The following is a 12,368-nucleotide window of genomic DNA, read 5'->3' as shown; positions in this document are numbered from 1 at the left end:
CCATGTTGGAAAATAGAATTTTGGATAACCTAAATCTGTGTTCCTGGGCCATGGTCACTCATATTTGGATCCAGAATAAATTATCTCCTATCCACTTTCAGGTAGGAGCCGTGATTCTTTGACAACAGGAGTTTATGATATTATTCTTCTTTTCTTTTTTTAAGGCTGTTTCCTATTATGTAGATTGATTATCTTTGGGAACAAAAGGACCGCTTCAGCACACAGAGGGTAGGTAAGGAAATGTCACCTCCACTCCAGCATAGCCAGAGGGAGGGAAAGGGACCATGCCACCCTGTCCCTGGCCCAGCCCTGCTCCACGCTGTGCCTTCTGTGTAACTTTGATTTGCTTGAGATCTGTGTGGCCCTTTTCTGGTAAATTGTGCATGCTTCTTGTAATAATATTTTGTTTCTAAGGAATGTCTTTTGAACTAACACTGGCTGTATGCCTGGTTTTTCTGCCACCGCTGATTTGTATTTCAATAAAAATGGAAATCTTTTCTATAATATCCCTACCTCATTTTTAGGTTGGGCCTAAATTAGATTTGACACTTTTCCAGACCCATTTGCCTTCCTTCTCCTGCACCAGCCAAAGAAACCCCTCCTCCGTTTGGCTTTCACTTTCCTTCCTACTTGTCAGTTTGCCAGGCTCTTGCCTGGTTTACCTCACCGCCAGTCTCTTTTTCCCAGCTCCGTTCTCTGGCTCTCCTCTCCAGCTGTGTGTTGGGGGAGGGACACCATTTTGCGTGTGAGCCAGGGGCGTTGGGCTTCCCTTTCCCAGTTTCATTCTGGATGCTGCAGTTCCAAGCTCCCGCTTGAATCAAAGGGTGAATGTGGCCAGCTGCCTTGCCCTGGAGCTTGACCTGCTTTGGCTCCTCGGAAGGCTCCTTACTCCCCAAGGGCTGCCCAGGGCCATTTCCAATCAGACTGTGAACCCTCATCGCTCCACTGGGATAAACAACACCATAGTTAGTGCATTCTGCCTCCCAACCCCAGCAAAGCACGACAGTCATTCAACTGCAATCGGATTGACGATTGGATATTGTTATATTTGTTTGCTTGTTTTAATTTGGTGTGTGTGTGTGGTGTGTGTGTGTGTGTGCACAAGTACGAAGGTGTGAACATCAGAGGACAGCCTGAGGTTCCCAGGACTCAGAGGTTTCAGGCTTGGCAGGAGCAGCTTTTCCCCTGAGCCTCCCCTCTGGGGCCTCACACCAAAGAAGCCCCTCCTCCATTTGGCTGGGTTCCTGTCTGCTCTGTTTCACTCGCCAATCTCGTCCTTTCCCAGCTCTGGTCTCTGGCCGTTTTCTCTAGGCAGCATTTTGCCTCTTGTTTTTGTTTCCAAGAGTGGGGGTTTTACGTAGCCCAGGCTGGCCTTCAAGTTTTTATGTAGCCGAGGATGACCTGGAACACCCGACCCTTCTGCCTCTGCCTTCTGCGTGCTTAGATCACAAGCTTATGCCGTCTTGCCTGGCTCCGGTTCTTATTTTAGTACAGGTGTTTTAAAGACGCTCACTCTGAACATAAGGAAATGTCAGGGAACCTATCAGACTCCTGAGAAACAAAGCCAAGTAGAAGAGTGTCTGAAATTTCAGGTGGGTGGCCGTTAGGTCTCCTTGGATGCCAGGTGCTGTCCTCTCACAAATGGATAGGGACTGTTAGTCCCAGAGACGTGCGGAGAAAGAGTGTCAGCTCAAATCATCACGGCCAAGTTAATTAAAGCAAGCGATTAATTAAAACAAGCTTCTCTATTTTATACTCAGATTGCCTCCCTCTAAGGCAAAGTTCCAGAGGTCATCATTGAATGTGAGAAAGACAAAGCTTTCACAGCTCACGAGAAGGAAGTTTCCAAGTGGGAGGCTTGGGGGGGACAAAATAGGTGGGGTCGCAGGAGCAGAACACAAGCACAGCAAGTCAGTCCCTCCCGAAAGAAAGACGTGGTTGCAAGGCAGTCCTAGGTGGCCATATAACCTTCTGAAACAAAGGCAGGGTTACAAGATCGTTATAAACTCAAAGATATGACTGCGGTTCCTGGGACAGGCGTACAGAACCGCCTGCTGTTGGGCTACGGTGGGCACAGCCCAATTCTTAGGAAACAGAGGTCTAATGATAAGAAATGAACCTAGCCTGCTTCACTACAAGATGACCTTTAAGCCTAAGATGGAGGCAGGCTAAATCTTCAGAATCCCCAGTATGCGAACTTAGACTTACGAAGTACCTTAGCCCTGATGATCCAGCCTGCCACTCCACTGCTGTTTTATCAACAGTAGGACTGGTTGGCTTTGCAGAACCATAATGCTTATTTACAATTCTCTGTTGCATTTACCTTATGCGTTTTTTCTATTGGTTTTGAACTTCAGTCTTTTTTTTTTTAAATCACATTTACGTATTTACTTACCGCGTGGGGAGCGCACATGTGGAGGGTTCTCTCACTTTCCTGTCTAGAGCTCGGGTTTTGAAGTCGGGGTGGTGTCGTGCTTGGCCTCCCCACTGAGCCATCTTTCTGACCCATCCTATTAATTGATTAACTAATTTGTTAATTATGTGGTGCTAGAGCGCTAAGCAAATCTCAGCCCCTAACTGTGTCCACCCAATAACCAAATGTGCTATGAAAGGAAAACCAATCAGATGTACTAAGAAGCACTCAGCAGGAATGCAAGGGCACGTGTGTATATGTGTACATACATACACATACACACTTGTAAGCACACATATGCAGCTGCATAGCTCACAGTCACTGCTGTCGTTCACGAAACCTTGAGGAAGTCTAAGCATTCTCAAACTCGTGTCAGGGCCCCATTGTTATTCTTTCAGGACAAGAAATGTCCCACAGACTCACGTTTCAGTACTCAGCCTATGGTTGCTAGGGATTTGAGACAATCAAGGTCAAGGAACCTTTAGTAGGGGCTTCGCTGGGGGCGGGGTTTGAGTGTATATCATGTACGTCACGGGGGGCGGGGTTTGAGTGTTTCTATCAGGCACATCACTGGGGGCGGGGTTTGAGTGTTTGTGGCAGGTGCGTCACTGGGGGCGGGGTTTGAGTGTTTCTATCAGGCACATCACTGGGGGCGGGGTTTGAGTGTTTAATACAGGCACGTCACTGGGGGCGGGGTTTGAGTGTTTGTGGCAGGTGCGTCACTGGGGGCGGGGTTTGAGTGTTTCTAGCAGGGGCGTCACTGGGGGCGGGGTTTGAGTGTTTATGGCAGGGGCGTCACTGGGGGCGGGGTTTGAGTGTTTATGGCAGGGGCGTCACTGGGGGCGGGGTTTGAGTGTTTAATACAGGCACGTCACTGGGGGCGGGGTTTGAGTGTTTATGGCAGGCGCATCACTGGGGGCGGGGTTTGAGTGTTTATGGCAGGCGCGTCACTGGGGGCGGGGTTTGAGTGTTTATGGCAGGCGCATCACTGGGGGCGGGGTTTGAGTGTTTATGGCAGGGGCGTCACTGGGGCGGGGTTTGAGTGTTTATGGCAGGGGCGTCACTGGGGGCCGGGTTTGAGTGTTTATGGCAGGCGCGTCACTGGGGCGGGGTTTCAGTGTTTATAGCAGGCGCGTCACTGGGGGCGGGGTTTGAGTGTATATGGCAGGGGCGTCACTGGGGCGGGGTTTGAGTGTTTATGGCAGGGGCGTCACTGGGGGCCGGGTTTGAGTGTTTATGGCAGGCGCGTCACTGGGGCGGGGTTTCAGTGTTTATAGCAGGCGCGTCACTGGGGGCGGGGTTTGAGTGTTTATGGCAGGCGCGTCACTGGGGGCGGGGTTTGAGTGTTTATGGCAGGGGCGTCACTGGGGCGGGGTTTGAGTGTTTATGGCAGGGGCGTCACTGGGGGCGGGGTTTGAGTGTATATGGCAGGGGCGTCACTGGGGCGGGGTTTGAGTGTTTCTAGCAGGCACGTCACTGGAGGCGGGGTTTGAGTGTTTATAGCAGGCTCGTCACTGGGGGCGGGGTTTGAGTGTTTATGGCAGGGGCGTCACTGGGGCGGGGTTTCAGTGTTTATGGCAGGCGCGTCACTGGGGCGGGGTTTGAGTGTTTCTAGCATGTACGTCACTGGGGGCGGGGTTTGAGTGTTTATGGCAGGGGCGTCACTGGGGGCGGGGTTTGAGTGTTTATGGCAGGGGCGTCACTGGGGGCGGGGTTTGAGTGTTTATGGCAGGGGCGTCACTGGGGGCGGGGTTTGAGTGTTTGTGGCAGGTGCGTCACTGGGGCGGGGTTTGAGTGTTTCTAGCAGGCACGTCACTGGAGGCGGGGTTTGAGTGTTTCTAGCAGGGGCGTCACTGGGGGCGGGGTTTGAGTGTTTATGGCAGGGGCGTCACTGGGGGCGGGGTTTGAGTGTTTATGGCAGGCGCGTCACTGGGGGCGGGGTTTGAGTGTTTCTAGCAGGCACGTCACTGGGGTGGGGTTTGAGTGTTTCTAGCATGTACGTCACTGGGGGCGGGGTTTGAGTGTTTATGGCAGGGGCGTCACTGGGGGCGGGGTTTGAGTGTTTATGGCAGGGGCGTCACTGGGGGCGGGGTTTGAGTGTTTATGGCAGGCACGTCACTGGGGGCGGGGTTTGAGTGTTTAATACAGGCACGTCACTGGGGGCGGGGTTTGAGTGTTTCTAGCATGAACGTCACTGGGGGCGGGGTTTGACTGTTTCTAGCAGGGGCGTCACTGGGGGCGGGGTTTGAGTGTGTATAGCAGGCTCGTCACTGGGGGCGGGGTTTGAGTGTTTAATACAGGCGCGTCACAGGGGGCGGGGTTTGAGTGTTTCTAGCATGAGCGTCACTGGGGGCGGGGTTTGAGTGTATATCATTTACGTTACTGGGGGCTGGGTTTGAGTGTATAGCAGGCGTGTCACTGGAGGCGGGGTTTGAGTGTTTATAATTTTGCCGCACTTCCTGCTCACGTCCTGTGCTTTCTGTGTGTGACGAGAGGTCCCTCAGCTTCTTGCTCTGGCCGCCTTCCGGTGCCGCGTCTCCCTCATATGGACTCTTTCTCTGTAACTGTGAGAGAAAATAAAGTCTTTCCTTCCAGAAGTCACTTTGGTCGTGGTGCTTTACCATAACAGCGTGTCTTGAAAGATAATAAATACAGAAAGTATGCGCATTCATTTACTTACTGATCTAGCGTTCGGAGTATAGAGAGAAGCAGCATGACAGTGCTGTACTTGTCACATTTAAGTTAAGGGAGGGAGAACTGGGAGTAGCATGTGACATTTGAACCCCAAAGCCTATCTCCAGTGACATGCTTCCTAGAGTAAGGCAGACTTCCTAAATTTCCCAAACAGTGCCGCCTGCTGCGGGACCAAGTATTCAACGCTCAAGACTATGGGGGACAGATCCTTCAAACTACTACAAAGAAGGAAGAAGTAAAAAGGATTAAAAAAAATCAAATTAAGACAAACAGAAGGCAAGGCAAATAAAACAAAAACAAGCACAGAGGTGTTTGGTTGCTTTTTGGAGCAGCGTCGTTTTGCTGAGCTTTTCACTGGGCAGCAGGATCCTTCCGGCCAAGAAAACCGCGGGGACCAGCGAACTCGTAAGAATCCACACAAGAGAAAGGCCCACCACCCTGGCCTGCTGCCCCGCAGCTGACCAATGAAGCTGTCACGAAGGATCCCTGTGCCTGCCTCTCTGGGGTATGTGAGAGGTCTCCGCACATCACTTCTCCAGAATGGCAAAGGAAACTTCCCGGGACTCGGGAGCCAAGCTGGGGTTTCAGAGAGCGTTATCTGTGGCTTGAGGAGCTAGTACAGCCTCCCTAGTGGGTTTGTGTGAAGATAATCTGTGCACTTCCCTGGGGATGTGACTCTGCGCTGTGACTGCTTAGTCCCAGAAGTCCATCCTTAGCACCGAGGACGGTGATCCATGAGCTGGCATTTCCACTTGCTGGAACGGCTGTGATGAATAAGACCAATATTAGCAAGTGCTGTCAAAGATGCCAACAAACAGTGCACTCGCCTGTAGCTAGCAGGATCAAAAAGTAGGTTTAGATTAGAAAGTAGGTTGGTCATTCTCAAGGGACGGGAGAGATGGCTCAGTGGTGAAGAGTACTGGGTGTTCTTCCAGAGGACGAAGGTTCAAGTCCCAGAACAGAAACAGTGTTTCACAGCCATTTTTAACTGGCCTCTGTGGGCACTTCTGGGATAAAATAAAAACAAAGCACCATAAGATCCACTCTTAGCTACATCTTTTCCATTTCTTGGGCAGGTAACCATGGATCAGTGTGGTAGGCCAAGTCAGCTGGTTAGAAGATAACACCAGGCTGGGCGTTGGTGGCGCACGCCTTTAATCCCAGCACTGGGGAGGCAGAGGCAGGTGGATATCTGTGAGTCCGAGGTCAGCTTGGTCTACAGATCGAGTTCCAGGACAGCCTCCAAAACAATACAGAGAGACCCTGTCTCGAACACCCCACCACACGCACACAAAAGAAGGTAACACCAAACCTGAAAGAAAAGAATTCCAGGAAGACTGCCATGACCACAGCAAGAGGATGCTTTAACCGGGTCAATGGCATATTGGGAAACAATCCCAAGCTTGTTACGTTATTGTGGGTGCTGTATTTCATCCTGGGGTCAAATCAATAAGAGAGATGTGAAAGGCTCATGAGGTCAACACTTGCATTTGTGTTTTCCTTCCCTCTCTCCTAAGATTTTTCTGTTTCTATGGCTCATGCATTTGAGCGTGTGGTTCCCACGTGTTGGAGTGCTTAGGAAGGAAGAGGAGATGTGGTCTTGCTGGAGGAGGTGTGTCACTGGGAGGGGGGGGTCACAAGCTCACACCAGCCCCAGTCTTACCTTCTCTCTGTTTACACCTTGCAGATCAGGCGTAGGTGCTCAGCTACTACCGCTCTAGGGCTGTGTTTGCCTACCCGGGGCTATGTGCCCGCCATGATGGCCATGGATTAATCCTTTGAAACCATAGGCAAGCCTCCAATTAGATGTCTTTTTAAGTTGCTCTGGTCATGGTGTTTCATCACAGCAACGGAAGAGTAACTGAGGCTGAGCCACTTGCACAGAAAAACATCCGCAGCAGCACTATTCATAACGGATGAAACCCAGAAACCACCTAGCACATCAGCTAGTGAATGAATACATTTCTGTGTTAGTCTGTCTATATGATGGCACACTAAACCACTGAGACAGACCTCAACATATGCTAAGTATGTGACCATGTATTTGTGGTTCTGTTTATATTAAATGTTCAGGAAAGGCATTTATAGATGAGTGGTCTCCTGTGGTTCACAGTAGAACAACAGCTAATGTAAATTAGCCTAGAGGTCTTATCTCTAGTATTAGAATAGTCCAGAACTGACTGATGGCGATTGTTGCAGCACTGGGTAAAGTGTCTAAAAATATCACTGGGTTGAACACGTGAAACAGGTGAATTCTATGGTGTGTAAATATACCCCAATAAGATGTATTATATTATTTATTTGCTTAAGATAAGGTCTCCCTCAATAGCCCTGGGTGACCTCAAACTCAAAATGATCCTTCTGTCTCAGTCTTCCAAGAGCTGGGATTATAGGCATACATCATTACACCTACCTTAATAAAATGGTATGGGAGCTGGGCATAGTGGCACACGCCTTTAGTTCCAGCACTTTGAAGGCAGAGGCAGGCAGATCCCTCAGTTTGATGCTAGCCTGGTCTACATGTAGAGGAATTGCAGGACATCCAGAGCTACACAGAGAAACCTTGTTTTGAAAATAATCATAATAAATAAAGTGAAATGGATGGGGGGGTTGGGTAGACAAGTGAAGATGTCCTTGTCCTTGCAGACTCTGGTGAACAGAAACCAGTGACTCCCACAGTTACACAGTACCTATTATTAGTTTTCAGGCAACTGCACTGGCCTGCCTTTGGGGTTCTGACAGGATACGTCCTCAGCTGAAACCACTAAGAGCATCTCCTGTGCACATTCATTACATTCCCTTTTAAAAGGACCCTGCCCACTCCCCCCTTCCCCCGTTCCTCTCTCTCTCTGCTTCTCTGCCTGCCTCACTGTCTCCCCTCCCCTCCCTGTCTCTCTTTTCTGCTGCTCCTGTCCCCAGAGGCTGGTATGCCCCCCCTCCATTCTCTTTCCCCTAATAAAAATCCCCTCCATATGAGCCCTGTGGAATGGCATCTTTTGCTCACGCCACTTCTTAATCGAACCATCAGATGCAGCTCAGGAGCTACCTGGCTGGATTCACACCAGTGAAGTAAAGCCAGATCTTGGGGCTGCAGGAAGGAGCTTTTCCTGAAGCAAAGTTGACACTGAGATTCCCAAGGCGCATTCCAGAGAGGAAAAAAGCCTTATCCAAGGTCAGATATTTCCATACCTTCATCTGCTGTATTGCTGCTTTAACACTCCGCTTTGAAAACATCATGGCGTAAAAACAAATACCAGAAAGGAATGGTTAACATTGTAAAAATAGATTGCATATATATATATATGAAATTTTCAAAGAATAAATAAAAAATAATTTAAAGGAAAAACAGTTTGTATACATTGTTAGCTATGGTCATAGCAAATGTTGCTGACTGTGCTGGTCTCCATGACTATCCCTTGGCAGAAGGCTGCAATCTCTCCTTTCCAAGCCCCCACAGTTTCCAGGCTTTCTATCTTGCCTCAGATAAGAATTTGTTACTATAATAAGAAGAATATTGTTATGAATTATAATGAGTAATTATCAATTGTAACATTATTATGTTATTGTAGTAATTAAAATTAATTATACGCAATACATTAATACATAATACATTATTATTATTATTTTATGGGAGGCAAGATACCTTGGGACAGAAGATGTCAGCCGACGGGGACGTGAGTGTGATATGGAACAGGACAGAGACGTGCATTTGAGGATCCTCACAGAGGCTGCAACATCAGCAAATGTAAAGAGAAAGCTGGCAGATAGGAAGGCTGGAACTCCTCGCAGAACCCGACCACATCTGGCCACTGGCATAGGTGCAAAGCGCTTGAAAGTGCCTGGCTTTGACCTGCGGTTCACTATCACACACACACACACACACACACACACACACACACACACACACACACTTGCTCAGGTTTGAGACATTGGCTGTGGAAGAATTGAAAGATAGGGAAAGTTATGTACGTGAAAAGGAGGGGACCCCCTCACTCCAGAGTCTGGTTGAAGTCTTCAGCGAGCTGAGAGTCAGATTTCCCAACACAGTGATGACAATGCTTCTCAGCAGGTAAAAACACTCGCTAAGCAACAAATTCAATCTCTGCATCCTGTGGCAGAAGGCGAGAAACAGTTTGGGAAAATTTTCCTCTAACCTCCGTATGTGTGCCATGGTATACACACACACACACACACACACACACCTGCATTCACACAACATATACACAACAACAATAATAAATTTAAAAAATAATTCTAACACAATGAGTATTTATTAAGGCTTTGCTCTTTTCCCAGCTTTAAACCCACATTTTCTAGGAATCTTAACCCAACCGCTTTCATTGTAAAAGGTACTTCCCACCCCCCTTATACACCCCTAGAGATTCTTGGTTTTGGTTTATCCGATTGTTATTCCATCAGAGACACCTCTGGAGCTGCTTTTATTAATATAAATAAATAAATGCCAGAAAAGAAATGGCTCAGTGACTAAGAGCGTTGGTTGCTCTTCCAGAGAACTGGTGTTCAAGTCCCAGCTCCCCCAGGAGAGTTCACTCCAGTTCTAGGGGATCCAATCAGTGCCCTCTTCTGGCTTCTGAGGGTATCCTGCATGCACTTGTTGCATGCGTGAGCGAGCGCACGTGCACTCGCATGTGTGTGTGCGCGCGAACACACACAAAGTAAGAAATGGAGAAAAGAAAATCTCAGCAGCCCTTTCAGATGTAAACTGGAAGCCACTAAAATGGCAAATACAGCAACTGCTGAGGCGTTTAATGGCAACTCTCCCTTGAGAAGCCCATGCCCACACTTGAGTGTATCTTATTGTTTCCCTAAGCATCTCACTTTCTCTCAACATGCCTGGTTAGAATCTGTTAAAAACATCGTCCACGCTTTCCTCATGACTCACTCTTCCCTGAGCGGCATTCTTTCCATTTTTCATGGCAGCTCCTTTAACATTGGCTCAACTTTATTTATTTATTTATTTTTCTGGTTGAAGCCACGGATCCGGTTTTACCCAAGGCCGCTAAAAGATTACCAGAATCCCCCAGGCTGATGCAGGTGGCAGTGCGGAGCTGTGCCTCTGTTCCCAGTACTGTTCACAGGAGATGCACCAGGATGCATAAAGTTGTGAGCGGAACCGTGTGCAACAGAACGTGCTCGGAAAGCCTGCGGTATGCAAATGAGCCCAAAGTGACTGGAGCGGGAGGTACTAACCGGTCAGCCAGTTTTAGGGGAGGAACCCTAAGAATCAAGCAGTTCTAATTCTTACCCTTGTCCAGAGGCCAGCGATGTCCTTGGCAAGGGCTCGGCCACAGACGAAGCATCCCAGAAGAGAGCACTCTAGTTCCCGGTCTGGCTTCTTGTCACCTTGCTCCTTCCCTTTACACAACAGATGAGCCACCCGGACCCCCAGCCCCAGCCCCGCCCCCAGCCCCAGCCCCAGCCCGCCCCCAGGCCCACCCCGCCCCGCCCCGCCCCCAGCACCAGCCCCGCCCCCAGCACCAGCCCCGCCCCCACGTACATCCTGGAGACGACGAGTGAGGATCTGATTGAAACCGAGAGGCACCTGCACACGATGTTGGCGCGCCAACTGGCCTGACGGGCTAACTGTGCCTCACCGGGTTCCTGCCACAACCTCAGTGGAACGCCCCCCCCCGCAGCTGCTCGCCTCACGGTGCTTGCCAGACAAAAACAGAATTTCGTTCTTTAAGTTGGTGAGACAAACAGATGCCACTGGGCTCCTTTAATGCTGTGGATGAGACCGCTTCTTCCACTCTCAGAGATCACAATTGCCCCCCATTTTACACGGGCCGACAAGTTTTCTTTTGTCTCTTTTTTTTTTCTTTTTTTGGCACAGGGTTTAACTCTGTAGACCAGGCTGGCCTCAGACTCAGAGATCACCTGCTCCTGCCTTCTGTGTGCTGGATCCAAACGTGTGCACCGCCATGCTTGGCATGGACCAGCATCCTATTTTCCTGCTTAAATCTCGCCTTCTTCGTCTTCCTCTTCCTGCCCTCTGAACCCAGCTCTGAGCCAAGCAAAGGTCAGAGATCTGATGGGCACTAGCTCCTGTCTCTCCCCTTTGACCCGCCCCCCCCTTTGGTTTCTCCCAGGCCTGTATGCCAGCGCGAATGAAAACTCCAGAGGGGAACCCGTGCCTGCAGAAACTAAATGGCCGATTAGAATTTCAGCACTGAGGAGAGGTTGGACTGTTGCGTGCCCCGGGGGCTGATTATCTGGTCTTTTAGCCGCCCTCCCACCCGCCTCTACAGCCAGCCATTCCTAGCCCACCTCTGTGTCTGAACTAATAACATATTGTAGCTAATAGATAAAAAACAAACAAACAAAACAAAAACAACCCTAGAACGTATTAACCTAGCAGACCACTATCTTCCACAAACCCGAAAGCCGAGAATGCCATCAGCCAGCGTCCTGGGCCTATAGGCAAGCTCCCTCTGTCTCTTTGATGTGCCCAACAGTATATCTTAAACTTGCATTGATTTATGACTTTCTTCGTTCTATACAACCGTAAAACGTCACGAAGCCGCTTCCACGTTGGAACACTGAATTTGGGGTGACCTAAATCTGTGTGCCCAGGCCATGATCACTTACAATGGCTGCAGAGTAGACTATCTCGTATTCCCTTTAAGACAGAGGCCCTTCTCCCTGCCTTCCTTCCCACTCTGCCTCGGGCCTTAGTCAGCCTAGGCAGAGGGAGCTTAGGTGAGGGGAGGTTACTGGGGGCGGGGCGGGGGCGGGGGGGTGGGCGCTACATGGTGCGTCTCCTAGAGCCACAGCCAGCGTTCTCTGCTCCTGTTGATGCTGTGAACAGCTACAGGAACAGCTTTCTTTTCTCTACTAATGCAGTAGTTAAAAGGCAGGGCACGTTTGAAAGGCAAGCTAAGCCAACGTTTATTAAAAGGGGACACTTTTTTTTTTTTAGAGTTTAAAAGAAAAACATCCCAAGCTCTAAATCTCAGCAGCTTCCCAGAGGAGGAAAACCGAGAAGAAAAGCAGAAAAGGCCGTTTGACTTAAGCTGGTACAGAGGTCAGCCACGAGACAGCAGGCAGCTTTATATGAGCAAGGAAGCCCATAGATCCAGGGAAAAAAACACAGGTTCTGGTCAGACAAACAGGAAAAAACAGGAAAAGCTGCTGCTCTCTGAGTCAGGACTCGGCTGACCCTCACCTAACTGAGCCACAAGACACAGACTCCGTCCCTCCCAGGGCCTGAAGTCTAACCCAACCCTCCATTACTCCCGGT

General features: G+C 49.5%; 2 long non-coding RNA genes across 3 annotated transcripts; both read right to left on the bottom strand.

The window, feature by feature from the left end:
* Positions 1-1,741: 1,741 nt before the first annotated feature.
* On the bottom strand, positions 1,742-2,931 carry LOC121136091. Its single transcript, XR_005873219.1, has 3 exons — positions 2,837-2,931; positions 2,396-2,510; positions 1,742-1,971 (listed from the first exon to the last, which is right to left on the bottom strand). It is a non-coding gene; the product is annotated as an uncharacterized LOC121136091 (long non-coding RNA).
* Positions 2,932-5,072: 2,141 nt separating this feature from the next.
* LOC121136117 lies at positions 5,073-10,497 on the bottom strand. Of its 2 annotated transcripts, none has more exons than XR_005873243.1 (3): positions 10,374-10,497; positions 8,297-10,270; positions 5,073-5,871 (listed from the first exon to the last, which is right to left on the bottom strand). It is a non-coding gene; the product is annotated as an uncharacterized LOC121136117 (long non-coding RNA). The 2 variants fall into 2 exon arrangements; XR_005873244.1 differs by lacking the exon at positions 5,073-5,871 and having other exon boundaries at positions 8,019-8,604; positions 8,751-10,270.
* Positions 10,498-12,368: the final 1,871 nt, after the last annotated feature.

The sequence above is a fragment of the Mesocricetus auratus genome, unplaced genomic scaffold (assembly GCF_017639785.1).
Source record: "Mesocricetus auratus isolate SY011 unplaced genomic scaffold, BCM_Maur_2.0 Super-Scaffold_100048, whole genome shotgun sequence".
In the NCBI taxonomy this organism is placed as follows: Eukaryota; Metazoa; Chordata; class Mammalia; order Rodentia; family Cricetidae; genus Mesocricetus; species Mesocricetus auratus.
This window is presented reverse-complemented; position numbering and strand designations above follow the sequence as displayed.